The 22869-nt window shown below is 38.1% G+C and overlaps 1 protein-coding gene across 3 annotated transcripts in view; it reads right to left on the minus strand.

Annotated features, from left to right (window-relative positions):
* The window catches only part of Pals1 (protein associated with LIN7 1, MAGUK p55 family member), a 96448-nt gene extending 73789 nt beyond the window's left edge, over positions 1 to 22659 (minus strand). For 2 of the 3 annotated variants that reach the window (XM_052185594.1, XM_052185592.1), the window contains exon 1: positions 22497 to 22659. The gene's annotated coding sequence lies outside the window, so the exon portion shown is untranslated. Of the gene's footprint in view, positions 1 to 16183; positions 16367 to 22496 lie in introns of all 3 variants that reach the window. The other variant, XM_052185593.1, reaches the window with a different exon arrangement.
* Between the last annotated feature and the right edge of the window lie 210 nt (positions 22660 to 22869).

Raw genomic sequence — 22869 nt, forward strand, 5'->3', positions numbered from 1 at the left:
ACCACTGTAGGAGGCATCATTCTCTGGGCTTGGGTCCTGGATTACATAAAGAGAAGGAGGCTGGCTAAGCACAAGCATTCACTGCTTTCTGGTCCTTGACTACAGATATAGCTATAGCATTACCAGTTGCCTCAGGGTCCTATTGCTGTTAACTGTCCTACAATAAGGAAATGTAATCTCAATTATGAGCCAAAAATAAGCTTTTCCTTCCTTTAAATTTCTCAAAGTATTTCAGCACAGCAAACTAGAAAGTAACTAAGACTGAAGAGAAGAGGAAAGCCATACCTATCACAAAACATTTAATAGCTCAAAGAGAAATATTTTCCAAATTCTTTAATGACAATTGTAGCAAAGTAGTTAAGTGATACTACTATAGTCAAAGCAGTATTTCACACAATTACTTTACATTTAGAGCTTTAATCTGCAGCTGCGATGTATGTACAATCATAGGACATACAGCTATATTGTATATGTATGTCACCACACGCCAGAAAACTTAAGACAAAAAGTACAAGTCAGCATTTCACCTCTTACCTGAGGTCTGCCTACTTTTACTCTTTCAACTGTTTCACTGTGAATTAATCTTCATATGTCTAGCAACATGTACAAAAATAGCTTATACATACATTATGTACATATACATGTCACTTTTATGACATTACCTGAAGGCCACCTACTCTAAAAAATGAGAACTGGCTCTCTAATATTACAGTCATTCTTCCCAAAAGTTCTATATCACTTTTCAGTGAAACCACTCATATATCCCTGCTTTCTCTAAACAAGAGTTCTTTTAAAATATTTTTAGTTCATTTTATTTTTTGTCTGTATGCATATTTTCCATGCATGTACATGTGTATACATGTTCATGCCTGGTGCCTACAGAGGCCAGAAGAGGTTATGAGCTCCTTGATGACTGCAGGTACAGACAGTGACTACAGTGAGCCACTAAGTAGGTGCTGGCAACCAAACTCAGGGCCTCTGGAGGAACAGCCATTGCTCTTAACCTCTGAGCCCTCTCTCCTGCCCCAGAAAGAGTATTTTTAAAGGTTTACTCTGGTAACTTTCCAGGTTCTAGAAGGCTGACTTCATAGACACCATTATCTTATGTTGTCTTGTCCTCCAATCTTCCACAGCATTGCCAATAGAGAATTATCCACTAAAGGAAGCAAAGAATGGTTGGTTGGGTTTGTTATTTGGTCATACGAGGGCTGGGTCCATTCAGGTCACAATTCTCATCATGTGGCCCCACTCTGACCTCTACAGTTGTAGATTAATTCTAGTAACTAGTGCCTTTGTTCCTTTAGACCTAAGTTCAACAGGCTTTCAGCTGTTGCTATGTTTGGAGTGCTTTACCATTCTTTATTGATTTCCTTATGGTGAACAATATCTTTGTAAGCTTTCATTAAATTTTCTTCTATTCCTGGGCCTGACTTTGCCATCATTATATAGATTATAATAGAAGCATCTTCTGAAAGTGCAGCACTGAGAGTCATTATTAACTCTTCATCCTCACCTTGGGACATTCTCATATCCTTTCCTTCTTTGTCTATTCTCTTTCTGAGTGTCCTCCAAAAGCTTCCTGAGAGAGGATACATTTTATGAGGTCTTGACTGGCCTGGTACCAAAGTAGATCACATTCAGAGATATTCTTTTGCTTCTTTGCCTACAACATGAACTCAGCTTCATCCAAGAACTGCCTGGCATATGCTGGACAAGTGTTCCACCACTCAATGACATTTCCAGCTTCCAGTGACATCTGGCTTTTTATTGTTCATCCCATGGAAATATTTATAGTGAGAACAACCCTTTCCCCAACTACATAAATAAAAGGTGATATAAGTAGAGAGGCACTAAAGGTGGGAGCAGGTAATAGAAGAGGATACAAGAATACAAACAAAGGTAGTATGGCACGTATGCATGAAAATGCTATAAAGAAACCCATTACTTTGTCTATAACTTAAAAAATAAATTGGGGAGCTGGGCATGATGGCACACGCCTGTAATCCCAGCACTTGGGAGGCAGAGGCAGGTGGATTTCTGAGTTTGAGGCCAGCCTGGTCTACAGAGTGAGTTCCAGGACAGCCAGGGCTACACAGAGAAACCCTGCCTCGAAAAAACCAAAAATAAATAGATAAACAAACAGACAAACAAACAAACAAACAAATAAATAAAAAGGGGGTGCTGGAAGGATGATTTGCAGTTAGGAGTGCTTCTTGTTCTTCCATGGAATCCAAGTTTGATTACTAGTATCCATATTAGGCAGCTCCTATAAACCCAGCTCTAGAGGATACCGTGCCCTCTTCTGGCCTCTGGGGGCGCTAGCACACACAGGGCTCATACAAACACTATACGTACACTCATACAAACACTATACACATAAATTTTAAAAAATTAAAAATTAGTTTTAGGGGCTAGAAAAGGGGAAATCATTTGAAATGTAAATAAATTATATCGAATAATAAAAAAAAATTAGTTTTAAAAAAGGTGATATAAACATTTAAAAAGTTTTACTTTCCCATTGTTTTTGTATTGTTGGTATAACTGACCAATAATGTTCACTGTTGGGAACTATATATTGAAATAGACTTTAAATATTGTTGATGCTACTTAATATATTTTAAGAAAAATTTCTACCAAAAGTAATTTATTAGTTCACTTAAGAATTATTCCCCCCGAGGTTAAGATCTCTGGGGGCGCAAACCACCAGGGGTCTGCCTGCGCCCAGGACCTAGGCAGATAGGCAGTTCGTTTGTGTGCCAGCCTGTGTCCTACATGGGGATCGGCACAGGGAGTGACTCCTCACCTCCATCTTCACCTGCTGGAGCAGAAAGACAACACCAGGTACTGAGCTATCTCGAGTTTAAGATCTCTGGGGAGGCAAGCTGCCAGAGGTCTGCCTGTGCCCAGGACGTGGGCAGATAGGTGGTTCATCTGTGTGCCAGCCTGTGGTGGGGCCCGTGTCCTACATGGGGATCAGCAGAGGGAGTGACTCTCAGCTGCCATCTTCATTGACTGCCGGAGCAGAAAGGCAGCACCAGTACTGAGATATCCCAAGTTTAAGATCTCTAGGGGTGCAAACCGCTGGGAGTCTGCCTGCACCCAAGACTTGGGTAGATCAGTGGTTCACCTATGTGCCAGCTGGTCGTGGGTCCTATGCCCTACGGGAGTGATCATCATATGGAGGTGAATCCCTGCCACCATCTTCGCTCCATGACAGAGCAGTAGGGGAGCACCAGGTTCACTGAGACAACCCAAGTTTAACATTGCTTGGGGCAAGACACTGCAGGGCTCCAACGGCACACAAGAGGAAGGCAGCACATCAGCAATCTGTGCCAGGGGAAACCCAGTCATCCAGTGTCACAGAAATAGCCTTACAGGCTCACAGGAGGTTGAAGCACCAGCCAGTGACAACAAGACCAACTAACACCAGTGAGAACTAGATGGCTAAAGGCAAAAGTAGGAACGTTACTAACAGAAACCAAGGCAATATGGCAGCATCTGAACCCAATTCTCCAACAACAACAATTCCTGGATACCCCAACACACCAGAAAACCAAGATTTGGATTTAAAAATCACTGGTCATGATGCTGTTAGAGGAACACACGAAGGACATAAATAAATCTCTTAAAGAAATTCAGGAGAAAAATGATCAAAAGTTAGAAGCCTTTACAAGGGAAACATGAAACTAATTTTAAAAAGTTCAGGAGAATATAGGTCAAAAGATGGAAGCCAATAGGGAGGAAATGCAAAAATCATTTAAAGAAATACAGGAGAACTTTGGTCCACAGGCTGAGGTCATGAAAGAGGAAACACAAAAATCTCTTAAAGAATTACAGGAAAACACAAACAAGCAAGTGAAGGAGCCGAGCAAAACCATCCAGGATCTAAAAACAGAAGTAGAAACAACTAAGAAATCACAAAGGGAGACAACTTTGGAGATAGAAAACCTTGGGAAAATCAGGGGCCATAGATCCAAATATCAACAACAGAATACAAGAGACAGAAGAAAGAATCACAGATGCTGAAGATACCATAGAAACCATGGACTCAACAGTTAAAGAAAATGCAAAATGCAAAAAGCTTGTAACCCAAAACATCCAGGAAATCCAGGATACAATGAGAAGACCAAACCTAAGGATTATAGGCATAGATGAGAGTGAAGATTTACAACTTAAAGGGCCAGCAAATATCTTCAACAAAATTATGGAAGAAAACTTCCCTAACCTAAAGAGAGAGATACCCATGAATATACAAGAAGCCTACAGAACTCCAAACAGACTGGACCAGAACAGAAATACTTCCCATCACATAATAATCAAAACCTCAAATGTACTAAACAAAGAAAGAATACTAAAGGCAGTAAGAGAAAAAGGCCAAGTAACATATAAAGGAAGAACTATCAGAATTACACCAGACTTCTCACCAGAGACCATGAAAGCTAGAAGATCCAGGGCAGCTCTCATGCAGACTCTAAGAGAACACAAATGCCAGCCAAGATTACTATACCCAGAAAATCACTATAGATGGAGAAACCAAGATATTGCATGACAAAACCAAATTTACACAATATCTTTCCATAAACCCAGCCCTACAAAGGATAATGGGGGGGGGGGGGAACACCATTACAACGAGGGAAACTATACCCTGGAAAAAGCAGGATAATCTTCTTTCATCAAACCCAAAAGATGATAACCATTCAAATATAAAATTAACATCAAAAATGACAGGAAGCAATAATCACTACTCCTTAATATCTCTTAACATCAATGGATTCAATTCCCCAATAAAAAGACATAGACTAACAGAATGGATACGTAAATAGGACTCTACATTTTGCTGCATACAGGAAACACACTTCAGTGTCAAAGACAAAAACTACCTTAGAGTAAAAGGCTGGAAGACAATTCTACAAGCAAATGGTCTCAGGAAACAAGCCGGAGTTGCCATTCTAATATCAGATAAAATTGACTTTCAACCTAATGTCATCAAAAGAGACATGGAAGGTCACTTCTTGCTGGTCAAAGGAAAAATCCAACAAGAAGAACTCTCAATCCTGAACATCTATGCTCCAAATACAAGGGCGCCCTCATTCATAAAAGAAACTTTACTAAAGCTCAAAGCACACATTGCACCTAACACAATAATTGTGGGTGACTTCAACACCCCACTCTCCTCAATGGACTGATCAGGAAAACAGAAACTAAACAGGGACACAGTGAAACTAATTGAAGCTTTGGACCAAATGGGTGTGTGTGTGTGTGTATGTATGTGTGTGTGTATATATATATATATATATATATATATATATATATATATAGAAACACATTTCTTCCCAAAGCAAAAGAATATACCTTTTTCTCAGCACCTCATGGTATCTTCTCCAAAATTGAGCATATAATTGGTCACAAGACAGACCTCAACAAATATAAGAAGATCGAAATAATCCCATACCTCCCATCAGATCACTATGGAGTAAAAGTTGTCTTCAATAGCAACAAAAACAACAGAAAGCCCACATATACATGGAATCTGAACAATACTCAATGATACCTTGGTCAAGGAAGAAATAAAGAAAGAAATCGAAGACTTTTTAGAATTTAATGAAAATGACGGCACAACATACCCAAATCTATGGGACACAATGAAAGCAGTGCTAAGAGGAAAACTCATAGCCCTGAGTGTCTCCAAGAAGAAACTGGAGAGAGCATACACTAGAAGCTTAACAGCACAACTGAAAGCCCTGGAACAAAAAGAAACTAATTCACCCAGGAGAAGAAGACAGGAAATCATCTGGAATAACTGAAAAACAAAATTTTAAATTTAACTTTAATTTAAACTTAATAACGGATATAGAAAACTTAAATATTCTGGAGCAGTTCAGGTATTTTATTCTATTTTTTATGCCACAATTTTAATACCATTTAAATGCAGAATAACCATGGGTGCCTCACTTAAAGAGGGAGATAAATTCTTCTTTTCTCTGTATAGCCCTGGCTATCCTGGAACTCACTCTGTAGACCAGGCTAGCCTTGAACTCAGAAATCCACCTGCCTCTGCCTCCCATGTGCTGGGATTAAAGGCATGTGCCACTACTGCCAGGCTGGGAGATAGGTTCTAAGAAGTATACCATTAGACAGATCATTATAAACACCAGAGAGCATAAACAGGAACTTAGTATAGCCAATTCAATGTGGACATTTGATCCAATCAAAACAAAGGGTAAAGATACAATGCCTAAGGCTAATGATGGTGCTGAAGGACTGTTCTATTTTACTGTAAATGTATTTTTGAAAATAAAAAAATACACATTAAAATATTAAGGTACATTATAGTATAGCAAATACATAAATCATTAGGAGTAATTTTTTCTCATTTATGCAACTACATTGCTATATGGTTATATACAGCAAGTACTGTGGAAGGTTTGTTTATACCAGCATCATCATGAACACAGAGTATGTTGTGCTTTGTTACAGTAGCATTAGATGACATCAAATTTTCAGCTCCATTATAACCTTATGGGACCAATATATGGTCTGCTAAACAAAATATTGTTATATAGTTCATGAATGCTTTTAATGAAAAATTATATTCTAATTGAGATATACTATCAGTATAAAATACAGTCTGGATGTCAAAAACTTGTTACTTTAAAGATTTAAACTATATTAGTTTTATATTTACTACATATTGAGATAGTCATAATTTTGATATACCCTATAAGACATACTATTAATTTTCTTTCTGCCTCCCTCCCTGGGGTGACTACTCCTGAGCTACCCCTCCAGATATTTCTTTAGTTTAATTTGGGTATTTTAAATGATGCTCTAGCTACATGAAGTGATAAGATGTAAAAGCATGTGAAAAAAAAACAGTATTTGTGTACCATCTACTTCTGCAAATGCACACAGTTTATAAAGTTATTAACAAAAACTGGGAAGACATATGCAACTTTTTTGAGGTTTTATTTTTATGTGTATTAACATTTTGCCTGCGTGTGTGTGTGGGTGTGTGTGAGAGAGAGAGAGATGAGAGAGAGAGAGAGAGAGAGAGAGAGAGAGAGAGAGAGAGAGAGAGAGAGATAGGCTGGTGCTTTAAAAGGACACTGAATCACTTGGAATTAGTTACAGACATCTGTGAGTCACTGGGTACTGGGAACTGTTGTTTTGTAATTTCAAAACTAATATTAACTTTAAAAAATAAGCATAGAGGTTTTAAATTTCAAGAGCGACACCAACACTTAAAGATATATCAGGCTAGGGATGTATGTGGCTTAGGGGTAGCAATTTCCTGTGTGTGAGGATTTGGGTTTGATTCTCTCTGGCAAAAAGGTCAGATTCATAAATTCTAACAGCATTCTGTTATCATCTTAATGACTCACTCTAACAAGGGGAAGAGAAGCAGCCCATCAGGTACAAGCACTTGTGCAAACATGATCACCTGAATGTGATCTCTGAACCTACGTAGGGTGCAGAGAGAGAACTAAGTTGTCCTTTGACCTCCACATGCAAGTCACAGTACACATTCACCTGTACAGACACACACCCACCTGTAGTCTAAGTAACATTTTTTGCAGATCAATACCTAAGATGACTATACTGTTAATCCTATAAGACCCTCCACACACACCATACAAACACAATAGTGCATATTTAAAAGATACAATTAAAAAATACTCAAGGAATTCTAGTTATTAAACTCGCATGGTTATTGCTTTGTTCTAAATGTATTCACTATGTAGTCTCTCCATTCCCTCCAATTAATCATTTCCCTTAACACATGCTTACATAAAGTTTTACACCTCTAAAACTTTATTACAAGATATTTCAACTTCTTAACTAATTTACAGTCTACTAGAGAAAAAACATTTCAAAGGTCAGTAAATTCGTAGATGACTACCTCTATCTAGATGGCTGGCTGGTATACAAATTAGAAATACTGGGGGAGGGGGTATTGCTTTGTCAATGAAGAAGTACCAAATAACCCGTTTAGAGGACAGGAATATTAACCAAAATGAAAACTAATAAAGACACAGCAAGACTAATCTGTAAGGTTAGACTGAGAAAATTGTAACAATATATTGGATTATAAAGTGAGGATGTGTCACCAGAACAGGAAAAGAATCTTGACAAAGAAGATGGTGAATATATACATATGTCACCAAACAAGAAACCATGAACTTTTGGTACCATGGTATTACTGAGAGTACAAACAATGCTCTAGTTTGCAAGGTCTTAGAGGAGAGAGCAGGAATCTAGTCTAAGTAACATTTTTCGCAGATCAAGTAAGATGACTATACTGTTAATCCTATAGTTAAACGGAATTGGTTACACTTTTATTTAAGAATGTTAAGTACTCAATTGGTACAAAACACTTGAAATAGTCACTGACAAGAAAGAGATAACTAAGGCAGAATTCTTGTCCTTTGTGTTTGGCTGCTGTTGTTTTGAGACAGTCTTATGTGGCCCAGCCAAGACAGCCTGGTACTCACTCTGCAACTTACACATTAACTTGTGGCTATCCTTTACTGCCTTATACCCTTATATTTAAAAAACCTAAAATCGACCACTGAAATCAAATAACAAAAACTCAGTACAATGTTAATTGTTGACCACTGTATCAGAACTACGGAAAGAGAATCCTAGGAGAACTAGCATAAAAAGAAAATATGGGGACTGGAGAGATGGCTCAGCGGTTAAGAGCACTGACTGCTCTTCTGAAGGTCCTGAGTTCAAATTCCCAGCAACCACATGATGGCTCACAACCATCTGTACAGTTATAGTATACTCATATACATAAAATAAATAAATTAATCTTAAAAAAGAAAAGAATACAAAGCTCAAATGATTCATTCTTCGAAGTAGTAACACAAACACATTAATACTAATAAAAATAAATGCTTCTCAAATTTCAACTCTCCCAATTAAAAAATATATGGAATAAGCCATCTTGAATCTCAGCACTCAGGAAGCAGAGGCAGGCTGATCTCTGAGTACAAAGAGAGCCTAGTCTACATAGTGAGTACCAAGCCAACCAAGGCTACATAACTAAGAGCCTGCCCCCCCTCCCCAAAAAGTAAACACATGAGAGGCAGAGCTGGGGGAGACAGTATACAACAGCTTATTGCTAAAGAGTTTGCCTAGCATGTAAAATCCCTAGCACAGGAGTGGGGGGTTGGGGGTGTGGGGCATATATAGTAAATATAATATAGTGGGAAACTCCAAATAATGTTTGAGAGTCAAACAGAAAAGCTGTGTAGAATTTGAATTTATGACATAAGTCAACTGTTTAAGGTAGAGCAACAAACTATTTTCCCCTTCCAACTTTTACTGCAGAGAAAAATACCTGACCTTGATGTACAATTATCTCATCACTGAATCTTGGGATTATGACAACCAATTCAAATACTCCTATAAAGTTACTAAAGCAAATTATTAACAATTATCTAATCTATTTAAAATATATCTAAATATAATGGTAGTCAGGAAGCTGACTCAGTAGAATCACAAGTTTGAGACCAGCATGGGATACATAGTAAACTGAAAGTCAGTTGGGGATATACAAGAAGACTGTTTCATACAAAAAAAAAAAAAGCAAAAACAAAAACAATCCAAATAAAAACCCAACAACAACAATAATAATTTAAAAATATAACTAAATACAACTCATTTCTATCATCATCCTTCACTATACCAAACCTAGCTCATATTCTATCTCCCACTTATTTTTTTTTAACTTTTATGGAGACACAAATATATACCAGAAACTGTTTCTTATTCTTATTTTTTTATTTTTTATTTATTTTTTATTTTTTCGAGACAGGGTTTCTCTGTGTAGCCCTGGCTATCCTGGAACTCACTCTGTAGATTAGGCTGGTCTCGAACTCAGAAATCCGCCTGCCTCTGCCTCCCAAGTGCTGGGATTACAAATATGCACTATCACTGTCTAGCTACTGTCTCTTATTCTTGATGCATCATCTTAGATAACTTTCAAAATAAAACCTATGAGTTAATCACCAGTATAAGTTTATACTGATGTCAACAAAATTAATTCAGAACACGTGACACTCCCACTTCAAATTTCTGGCCAACCTAAAACAAACAGAATTGTCACTAGAAAGATAGCCCATTACATTTGTACACAATCATAAAAACCTGAATTTGATCCCCAGAACAGAGACAGGCAGATTCATGGGCTTGCTGGCTAGACAGCCTAGCCTAACTGGTAAGTGGCAGGCCAGCAAAAGACACTGTCTCAAACAGTAAGATGGACAACTCCTAAGGAACAATACCTGAAGTTGTCTACCCTCCACATACGTGAACCCACAAATACACACAGAGTTAAGAAAAAGAAAGTGAACAGAATTGCCTTCAATTTCAAATTCTTGTTGGGCAGTGGTGGCACAGCCTTCAATTTCAGCACTCTGGAGGCAGAGGCAGGCGGATTTCTGAATTTGAGTTCAGCCTGTTCTACAAAGCAAGTTCCAGGACAGCCAGGGCTACACAGAGAAACCCTGTCTCAAAAAACCAATCCAAGCCAAACCAAACCAAACTAAGAACAAAAAACAAAACAAAAAAAAACAAAAACCCAATTTCATAGTTTATAGGATTAAAAAGACTTCAAATATTAAGTCAAAGTTAAAATTTGAGAAAATTATAAAAATGGAATTAAGTATATAGTATGTTCTATCCTGAACTGTTTTTCACAATAAACTTCTTTTAAATTTCTTTTAGATTTTGGGTGTACGAATGTTTTTCCTGCATGTATATATACAGATCACATGTGTTCCTGGTGCCCATGGAGGTCAGGAAGAGGCTTTAAATCCCTGGGAGTTAGATGGTTATGAGGTACTACACTGGTCCTTTGCAAGAGAAGCAAGCACTCTTCACTACCAAGATCTCTCCAGTTAAATACCACTAAATACCCAACATCAAATGGTCTCTTTCTCATTCCTAGAGATTCTCCAGTTCTTCAGATAGCAAGTGAAAATCTTACAATTTCCATCTCCCTCCATCTATCCACAGTATGGTGCAGAGTTCTCTCCATTTCAGACGTCAGCCTTATGTACTAAGACTCCTGTGATTCTGATCATGCAGCTATTTATTATCCATGAATCCCATGATCCTTCCTCAGGTTCAAGAATTTGTCAAATTGTTAAGGAACTCAAGAAGGTATTTTGCATATAATCTCTGGTTTACATAAAAGAATGCAATTTAGGAAATCCTCATAGGAGAGATGCAGAGGGGAAAGCATGCAGGTAAGAAGACGTCCAGTTCCGGTGGCTTCTCCAGTGCACCACTCTCCTACATATACCAACCCAGAAGATTCTAAATGCAATCAGTTAAAAGTATTTTTAATGTAAGCTTTATTTTCACAGCATGATTGATTTAATCACTGGCTACTGGTAACTCTACTCCATCTTAACTCCTCTGAGGTACAGAATTAACCTCTAATCATCCCTTGATCTTTCAGGTGGCCAGTCCCAACCTGAAGCTATTTAAGAGTCCAGGCAAGAAGTATGTCATTGCAACAAAAGACACTCTTATCACTAAGGAAATTCCAAGAGATTTAAAAGCTCTACGTCAGAAACAGAGAACAAAGAGCAAACACATTTCTCATTACATCACTGCCACACTAAGCAGTAAGATACTCAGATAAAAAGACATTGTTTCTACCCAGAGCAAGCTTAATTAGTAATCTGCTCAAGATTCTTTACTCTAATTCAAGTATATTTTGAATACCAAGTAAGTTGAAGGTATCTTTCTTCAAAATGATTGTAATCTTATCAAAAAGACAATGTTAAGTAAATCTTAAGTAGGCTACACTACAAAGAAAAAACAGGGTTTGAGGTTAAAATGAATTTCCAATCTTCACTATCACTTACAATATGATTTTGAATAAATTAATTTGAATCTCAATTTCCTCATTTCCCAAAGAGAGAATTCTGGTTAAAACTTGGAAATGTGGTTGGTAATACTTAAGGATGAGATACAAAGGCAACCAACATAGCTTAGCACATCAAGAGATGAAACAAAGAATAGCACTTGAATTAAAAGTTAGGGGAAAACAAAAAACAAAACAAAACAAAACAGAAAAAAAGCCGGGCAGTGGTGGCACACACCTGAAATCCCAGCACTTGGGAGGCAGAGGCAGGCGGATTTCTGAGTTCGAGGCCAGCCTGGTCTACAGAGTGAGTTCCAGGACAGCCAGGGCTATACAGAGAAACCCTGTCTCAAAGAAACAAAAACAAAAAACAAAACAAGAGTTAGGGGAAAGCAAAAATCCGCCTCCCCCCCCCCCCAATGGCAAAGGTGAGCTAGAGGAGCATTTCAGAGGTTAGAAACATTTTCTGCTCTTGTAGAAGACCTACTTTCAGTTCTAAGCACCCATGCCAGGCGGCTCAGTGACTATAACTCCAGCACCAGGGTATTAAACATTCTCTTCTGCCCAAGTTCCGATTTATGAGTACTTTACTTACATATGCGCACACCCACACCTATTTACACATAATTAAAAACAAACAAAACAAAACCCTTTTAAACTTCCAAGAGCCAACCAGTAAAATGACCAGGCCTAACAAATGGAGTTCACTCTTTAGGGTCAACATGGTAAAGAGAACCAGCTCCTGAAAGTTGTCCACAGATCTGCATACTTAGCCTGTGGAAACATGAATGATACCACAGCCTGTGTGTGAGAGAGAGCGCACACTCACATGCGCCACACACATTACTAAACACAGTATTTTAGATCCCCCAATAAAATTATAACAAAGTTAAATACCTATTAAATTTAAATGAAATGTTTCTTCTAAAACTCTTATTTCCTAGACTGATTTTTTTTTTTGAGGGGGGTGGGCTGACTTAAAGGAGAGGTGTGTAGGCAAAACCTAAAGGTCAAATCAAGCACCCACACACCCTTTTTTTACAGGTGCAAAATAAAGACCTTCGAATCAAGACAGACTACATTAGGACAATGATCCCAAAAGACTACAAAGGATCACATTTATGCTGCTGTTGATGTAAACAAAACCTTCGGCATATAAAAGTGTAATATGTACAGTATAATTATGTGTAGTATGCGTACTTGATAATGGCAACAAATTATACCACTGGATTGTTTTTATTATTTATACAATATTTCTAGTCATTAGAGTCTTATGCCTACTTATAAAAAATGCTTACTGTGATGAAGTATGTTTTGTTGAAATGGCAGTAAATACTGTATTCAGAAGTCTCAGAGTAACTTACCCACACCATTTAAGTTTGTGTAAGTACTTTGTGACATTCACACCATGAAAAAAATTATGAATGATATATCACATTTTTCAGAACATACACATGTCAGTAAGTGATGCGCAAATCATAAAGTTTTATTAGAATATAGTCATGATTGTTTGGATAACTACCCTTGCACTCTAACAGCAGAACTGAAAACCTATAACAGAGACAAAATGACCCATGAAGTTTAAAATATTTACAGAAAGTAATCTTCCCCTGCCTTATGAGATCAAAAGACAACCTAAGAGGCCTCAAAGCCTTTATGTTTAGGGTCTTTGAGCAAATTATTAACTAAAAAAAGGAACCATAAACTTAAAAAACAAGAAGGCCAAATATTAGAATTACTGTTAAATATTTGATAAACTCAAATTTTGAAAATTTGTTAAACAGCTCAATTATTAAGTTACTGAAGTCTTAATCTTCACAACTAAGCTCTCCTCTGTAGTTTGACAGAAGAAAACTTTTCATAACTCAAAATATATTTAATGAGGACACAGGTTTTTCTATTCACCCACTTTTCATGAAGGTATTAAGCTCAAAAATCTAGCCTTTATTTTATATTTTACTTCACTTTTTAATGTACTCACTAGCTAGCAAGCGATCTACTCTGACCAGCCCACAAATGTACGTGACTTCTAAGATATTTTGGTATAAAGAAATAGAATGGATTTTGTTTTGATTCTTTAAAATCCCTAAGTTTTCACGATAAATAAAAACTCTGAATTAAATAATTTTGTCTTTGTTCAAAATAAAAACTCACCAGCTGGAAACAGTTGTACATACATACCTTGAATCCAGTATTCATGAGGCTGAAGTAGGAAGATACTGAGTTTGAGGCTAGCCTGGGCAATACTGTGAGATCCTGTCATTCATTCATATATATAATGCATAGTATAACAATTTATATTACTGGAATTTTTTTTTACTATTTATACTATACTTCTAAACACTATTTTAGGGACTACTCTTACTTAAAATATATTCATTATACATTTAAAATTCATTGTCTTAAAGGAACAGTTCCACATTTTTTACCAATAGACTGAAGTAAGATTTTTCAGACCAATACTTCTCAAATTTTCTCTGCACTGCAATTACCCCAGTTTTCTTTTAATTCTTCAAATGAGTATTTGGTGTCCATATGCTTTTGTATGCTCTGCCTGGTAAACTCCTTCCTGTGTATGTATGTGGGAGGGTGTTTGTTTGAGACAAGATTCATTCTGTAGCTAAGGCTGTCTCAGAAGTCACTTTGTGGCCCAGGCAGGCCTCAAAGGCAATTTTCCTGCGTCAACCTTCCATGTGCTAGGATTACACGATGAGCTATCACATCTGACTTGAGCAGCTTTTCCTCAAACTTACTCACACAGAACTCAGTTCCTTTGTGTCACATATGCAGGGGCATAATTATAATTTTGTTCTGTCCTACCTTCTCTGCTGAATAATTCACTGACCTATGGTAAGGACAGGGATATCAAGCCAAGCACTGGCTGGTTTGTATCATCACTACCTTTTTGTGTAAGTGAGCTCTGACACTTCTCAGGTTAAAGCCTAAGTAATGCTAATGAAGGAACCAAAGAGGCAACTTTGTACTTGGGACAACTTCAGTACTAGTCCTGACTGTAATGTAACCTGGGAGAGAGTACCTCATTACTACTGCATTACTCACAACATATCCCTGTCATCAAGTGATGCATGAACCATAAAGTTTTATTAAGAGAACTAAGTATCTACAGCAGAGGGCTTTTTGGTACTTGCAGAAATTATCACGTGTGCAAGCTGAATCTATTTCTTTATCAATCTTAAATTCTTACTTGGATGGCCTCATCCTTTATAGGGAATACAATTTCTTCCAAGGCATTCCCTGGATTCTAGATCTTAAGATACAAATTGTTAGACCTTTTTCTTTTTACTTTGTTTTCCCCCACCTTAATTAGAACTTTACTTTGAAATTCATAGGCAGTTGTAAGAAAATATACAGAGCTCCTAATCTTTGCTAACCTTGGTTTTCAACTACAGTACAATATGGTTAAGTCCATATTTTCATAAAGACCCTTGGCATAGCCCTTTGAAGATTACACCTATTCCATGGGATGCCTGTAACCTCTAACAACTAATCTGTTCATCCATTCTTTTATTTTATTTTACTTTATTCATGTATTTATTTTTGGTTTTTTTGAAACAGAGTTTCTCTATGTAGCCCCAGCTATCCTGGAATTTGCTCTGTAGACCAGGCTGGGCTCAAACTCACAGAGATCCACCTGCCTCTGCCTTCTGAGTGCTGGAATTAAAGTCCTATGCCACACTGCCTGGCTTCTTTATCCATTCTTAATTCTGTCAGTTCAGGTACATAATGTAAGTGGAACCACATAGTAACTTGAGAACCCCCTCACCACTACCACCACCACCACCACCACCACCACCACCACCACCACCACCACCACCCTCCTGCAAGCAGGATTTGGAGATTAATCCACATTATGTCATGTATTAATCTGCTTCTTTTTACTGCTGAACATAATCTCCTGGGATGAGTATGCCAGCTAAATTTTTTTCCCATTGGGAGATATGTATTTTAATAGGAATTAAGTTTCTATCAACATCTGTATTAAAAAAAAAAAAAAAGAAAACAAGCCAGCCTGGTCTACAGAGTGAGTTACAGGACAACCAGCGCTATACAGAAAAACCCTGTCTCAACACTATCCCCAAACATCAAAAACAAAACAAGCAAATAACAAAAACCATAATTCATGTTCTAAAGCTATTTTAACATGTCTAAAGAACCCAGTGTGAAGGATATTTGACTACAGTGATACATATAACATTTTCTTTGATCACCTTGCAATTTTAAAGGAGAGTCTACAAACTCCATTATGACATTTTAAGTCCATGACTGAGGATGGCTTACCTGATGCAAGCATGAGAACTTGAGTTCAATTCACTGAATCCACATGAAAACTCTAGCTGTTGTGGCTCTCACTTGGAAGATAAAGATAAGATCCCTGGGGCTCTGGTGCCAGCCAGCCTAGCTTAATCACTGTGCCCCAGGCCACTGAGAGATACAATCTCAAAAACACAAGGTGGGCAGGTCCTAGAGAACATCAAAGGTAGACCTCTAATACAGATGCACATAAGCATGAACATACATTTGTACAAAGCATTTTTAACATGCAAAACACACATAATTGTTAAGAGATCTTTTTTGTTTTTTTGGATTCATTTTTTTTTTTTTTCCGAGACAGGGTTTCCCTGTATAGCCCTGGCCATCCTGGAACTCACTCTGTAGACCAGACTGGCCTTGAACTCAGAAATCTGCCTGCCTCTGCCTCCTAGAGTGCTGGGATTACAGGCGTGCGCCACCACCGCCCAGCTAAGAGATCTTAATTCTCCTAATTTTATACATAATTTATAATTTACCCAAATTTATTTTTTGTTTAAAATAATCCTAAAACATACTAGTGTAATTCAACATTGGAAAAACTAGTATAAATCATGTTAATAGACTAATAGGGGAAAAAGAAATCATGGTCATCTCAAGAGATGCAGACAAAATATGATAACATTTGACAACCACTATGACAAAAAATTACTTCAATAACCTGGGAAATACCAAGTTTCATTTAGTTTGAAGAATCCATAAAATGGCCTATTTTTTAAAAGTGAAAATGCAACGATCTCACTTCATAAGAATATCCTTTTATTTATCCTAGTCTAAACCATTGGAAATCCTAGCCAGTGTAAGTTTAAAAAAAGAAAGAACAAACTTTAAAATAAAAAAAAAATCATTCAAACTAAAATGAATTTTCTTTATATTACAGCTCTTTAATTAGAAAATCACAATATACCAACCACTACAGTGTTGGGGGGGGAGGGGAGAAAACCAATAAATGAGTCTAGGAAAAAAAAATCAGGGGCTAGAGAGATGGTTCAGCAGTTAAGATTTATATGTGGTACTTTTTCAGAGGAACTAGGTTACCAGCACCCACATTGTCGCTAACTGTCCATAACTCCAGTTTCAGGAGATCTGATGTTCTTTTCTGACCTTGTGACATACTTGGTGCACAGGCACATATGCAAACCAAATACATTTATATACATATGTATTTGGCATACATTACATATATATATATTTGGCACCAAATACTTAATAGGCTCAGCTATCTGGGAGACTGAGACAGGAAGATCACTTGAGCTCAGCATTTCAAGGTCAGTCCAGATAACAAACACTGTATCAAGAAAGGGGGATAGGTGGTCGTGCAATGATGCATGCTTATAATCTTCAGTACTTAAAGACACTGAGGCAGGATTTGTAAGTTCAAGACCAGGTTGGGCTACACAATGAGATCCCCATCTCAAAAGACAAAATAAAAAACAAAATATAAGGTGAACTTATACAATTTAATTGAATTATTAATAATTAAAATTTAAAAATTAAATTATTAAATTGAATTATTAAATTATTAGTTTCTATTTAATTGATCATAAACTAGAAACTATTTTAATTACCATTTTGCCATTTATAATAGAATAAAAAGACTGAAATACTTAAAGACTTAATAATATGCAGAATCTATTTGTTGAAAAATTTAAAACTCTCATAAATAAAATCAAGAGCAAAATTAATGAGGAGAAATGCTGTGTTATAATTACTAGATAGACTCCAATACAGCTTAGGGTTAAGCAGTTATCCAGATGCTCAAGACCCCAGCTTCAATTATTAGTATCACAAAATTAAATATAAATAAAAAAAAATTGACAAGATGAAGTCACCAAAAGTCCAGGCTGATTTACAGATGAATCAATTCCAATCAAAATACCAATGTATTTCTGTTGCTATCAACAACCTGATTCTAGGTATTGTATGGAAAAGCAATGGAACTAAAACAACCACAGTGAATTTGAAAAGGGATACTTGGAGTATTCACATTACTGTTTGCTAAGACATATTTAATATTCAATAATCAAGACAATGTATTATTAGTAAAAGACAAATAGATCACTAGAAAATATCAATACTGTGCTGTTCTGACAAAAGCTTTGGGCATTTCAAGAGGTCCTCAAGTGTCATGAAAAAATACAAAAATGAAACTACTTGTATTTTTCATTTTATATTAAAATTAATGCAATGGAACACAAATCTAAGTGTGAAATATAAAAATATATAACTTGTGGGAAAAAGTAAAGAAGGCTCTCAATGAGCCTAGGTGAGGCGGATTTCTTCAGATGCAATATCTCAGATCGGATCCATAAAATAAACAATTGCTCATTTGGACTTCATCAAAGTTTACAATGTCAACACTTCAAAAGACAGATATGCAGATGAAAAGGTTAATAGGTTAGGAGAAAAATCTGAGCAAATTACTTATCTGATCAAAGAAAAAGAACTGTAAAAAAACTATCAAAACCTGGGTTGGGGGTTGTTTATTTTGGAATAAACAAATCCAAAAAAAAAAAAAACAAAAAAAAAGAGAGAGAGAGAGAGAGAGAGAGAGAAAGAAAGAAAGAAAGAAAAAAAGAAACAGCAGCAAAATTACAGCAAAAGTAGTGGCTCTTAAGATATTCTAATGATTAGGACTTGTGAATATATTTGGTTATGTGTCAGTTTAATTAGGTTGTTAATCAGCATCTTAGACTATGGAGATTATTCAGGTGGGCCTAATTATCATGAGTCTTTAAAAGGAGAGAGAGGAAGGGTGGAATCTGGGGAAAAAGATGCAACAGTAGAAACAGCTTCTAGATGGGAAAAAGAAGCTGGTGTGTTTGAAGATGGAAGAGAGGAAGCCCCCAAGCAGAGGAATGTGCTTCATTTCCAGAGGTAGAAAATGGTAGGAAATGGATTCGCCTATAGCACCTGGAGGATGCAGGGCACAGCTCTGATAGGACTTTAAATTTAGCCCAGGGGACCTGTCAAGCTTATGGAATTAAAAATTCTTAAGTATGTGATTCTTTAAAGGCCATTGTGTTTGTGGTACTTTGGAGCACTCTAGAAACCTAGCACACCTAGTATACTTAGGAAATTCTCTTCAAAGTAGCTGAACCACTTTCCATTCCTGCCAGCAGTGTATGAGAGTTCTGTAGTTTTATATCAGCACTTGGTAATCAGCCTTTTTCATTCCAGCCATTCTAACAGGCATATATATGTCATTGTATTTTTAAAATTAAGAGTTCTCTAAAAATTAATAGTGTTGAATATTGTTTGATATGCTTATTTGCATGCACTGTTAGTGAAATAACGAAATTCTTTGATTTCTTTGAAATCCGCCTGCCTCTGCCTCCCAAGTGCTGGGATTAAAGACATGTGCCACCACTGCCCGACAACTACTCTGTTTCTTGACTGTGCCAATATATAAAATTTTAATCTTTTAAAGAAAGGAAACAAATACATAATTTCTCATCCAAATGATCAGAAAAATTTAAAACTGACAATGCTAACCATGGGCAAAGATAACACTTCCACTCATAGAGTAAATGCAGGGGGAAAAATCATTTGCCCTCAAAGGATAACCTGGCTGTAACCAATCAAGTTAAAAATGCACATCAAACTGCTGTCAACAGTTCCCTTTGCAGGTGGTATACATCTTGGGAAAACACACACTTTTCAGAGATACACAGAAGTATATTCATTAAGCACTGTTTGAAGTATTTAAAAAAAGAAAAAGAAAAGAAAAAGCTTCAGAAAAGAAATAAATTGTATAGTTATTAAAAAAGAAAGAAAACAGAAAAAACACAGACAGAAGTGAGGAGGGCAGGGCATACAACCCTGGCAGTAATTATTAATATGATGTGGAGAAAGTAATTTACTGATTTAATTAACAATTAGTAAGGAGCTGGGCGTGGTGGCACATGCCTGCAATGCTGAGACTTAGGAGTCTGAGGCAAGAGAATGAGGAGTTTGGGCCAGTCTAGGTTACACTAACCAGGTGCAGGGCTACAAGCCAAGCAAGACGCTAGGAGAAGCGGGCAGGCATGTGCAACAAGGACACCATTAGAAGAAGACCAAGGCAAGTATGAAGCACTTACTTCAAACTCATCACCTCTTCCACAACCCTAATTTGTCCCTGAGACCTGAAAATGTTCTGTACATATACAAGATTACTTCTAACTTAATGATTCTGAAATTCAGTAAGTGTATAATAAACACTCTGAAATCAGGAAAACATCGGAGAAATAGGACACATTAATATACTGATACATAAGTCAGACCAATTTTTCCCCAAAACATTTCCAAATTACTGTTCACTGTAACATACATGAAAAGAAAGCATGAAAAGTTAAAAGAATATGCTAAATATTGTCATCTTAAATTTTTTGAAAGTCTGACTGTTGTGACAGTTAAATGTAGGTTAACTTGGTAAGACTACAGTGCTCACTTGAGTCCAATTTGAGCGCAAATGTTCATATGAGGGTAGTTTGTGATTAATATATATGATCCATCAAAGGACTTCAAGGAGGTTATTCTTGACTATGTGAGTTTATTAATGCATGCAGTGCACACATTCCCGGAGAAACCTCAACAGAAGAGAACACCAAACAGTGGCTGAGAACTCTGGTCTACACAGTATCTTAAAGAGTAGAAGGATTTTATTCATGACAAGACAGAAAGCAGATTTGGTTTTTGGCTTACATAGGTGGGGAACTATGGGTAGTGAGTCTGAGATTTTTAATCAGATCACAATACAGCAGGCTAGATGGAGGGCTCAGCATTAAAGTTTATATACTGCTCTGGCAGAGGAACCAAGTTATGTTCCCAGCACCCACAATGGGTGGTCCCCGAGAGTCTGTAACTCTAGTTCTAAGGGAATGCAATGCCTTCAGCTTCCACTGGCAATGTCCCGCCCCCATGCACATATAAATAAAAATAAATCTTTTTTTTTTTAAATTACAATTCCAAAATGACATGCATAGTTAAGCCACGGTACCACTTTGGATAACCCTTAGGTAGAATTATACTAAGTCTCTCATCTATTTTAACATTCTAAAAAATATATCACTATTATTTGCCAAATTCAGGGTGATGACTTTTAGCCATTCGTGGCAAATTTACTAAATTTTTAAATCTTTTTATATCTTTGTTTTACCTATAAAGCTCTTTGAATTTTAATGTAAGCCTGCTACAACAGTTTAGAATGACCTTTAAAACAAGAAATTCTGTCCACAGAAATACTATAAACACAGCTCATCTTCAAGAAAGGATAGTTAATTTTCATTCCCACCAATACCTATACTTAAAAGACACCAGCACATCACATAATTTGTTCCTGTTGCAAAATTTAACAAGTTATTAATTTCTGGCATAATTAAAAAGTATAATTAGAATACTATCATTAAAACATGACTGTGCCTTATTAAAACCTGAAATACCTTCCACCTTATCCGCTAAATCAAAACTTTAGAATTCTTGCTACACTGGCTTTCAAAATGTAAATTCTTGAAACTCTAAATTAGACACAACACACTAAAAACCCTCTTAGGTGCTGCACTCACTTTAGAGTAGAGTGTCATGGAAAACCTTTCGACCGAATCTAAATTCCACACACATTACTGTGTGTCAATCAGCTGGACAGAAGGTGAGTGCTATCCTTAGTAGGTTACGTAATTTACAATAAAGATCGTTCCAAGCGGCATTCATTGAAAGTAGCTTACAAGCATTTTCAGGCTTCAAAGTTCAACGGACAATCTCCGTCTAAGTTCTGAGAAAGCACTACAGACACCGGCTTTTCTTTAGCAGTGGTCACAAGGAAGCAGGAACTGTTTATCTGAAGAACGCAATGAGTAGCAGAACACCAGGAGCTGACTCAGGCACAGGAACGCTGGCTGCATTCCGTCTTCCACGGGAAAGTGTTTCCCAGGCTGGTTCCCCGATCCGGCCGGGGGTGGGGTTAGGGAGAGTCCCAGGGACTCGCGAACTCCGGGCCTGGGCGCAGCGAGACGACTCCCTGCCGTGGCCCACGCAAGTCCGGCGGCGGGGTGGCCCGCCACCGCGCCAAGGTGCGTCCCCGGCCCAGGGAGCCAGCCGGCACGGCGCGGGGAGCGTTCCTCCGAGGGACAAAGGTTGGGCTGACACCGCGGCGCCGGGCTCGGCCTGGGGGCTCCCCAGGGGACCCTCGCGGTGCGGCGGGTCTGGGAGGGGGTGCGAGCCCCGCCGCCCCTCCCCCGCCGCACTCCCGGGAACCTGTTGATTAAGATCGCCACAGCCCGGCCGCTGCGGGTCCGCCCCTTACCTCCAAGCCCTGGCAGCGGCCGATCCACTCGCTCTTACTCGCTCCTCAATGCAGCTCAAGCGACAGCCCTCGGTCTGGCGGCCCTCAAAACACCGGATAAAGAATCCAGAAACTCCCGATTCCCCCCACTGCGGGAGTCTTCAGTCCCCGCCCCCTCCCCACCGCCAGCCTCCTCCGTCGCCGCCGTCGCCAGCGACTCCTCCTCGAGGCCGCGCGAGACCAGCCCCCGCGGCTGACGCGCGACCGCGCACGCGCCCCTGGGACTCTGGCGCAGCGGGCGCGCCTATCCCAGGCCGTTCCCGGTGCGGTCCGCCCACGGCCGGGAGAGAGGCTGGAACGGATCGTCCAATCCGGAGCGCGCGTGGGGAGCGGG

This window comes from Apodemus sylvaticus, chromosome 6 (genome assembly GCF_947179515.1).
Source record: "Apodemus sylvaticus chromosome 6, mApoSyl1.1, whole genome shotgun sequence".
Classification (NCBI taxonomy): Eukaryota; Metazoa; Chordata; class Mammalia; order Rodentia; family Muridae; genus Apodemus; species Apodemus sylvaticus.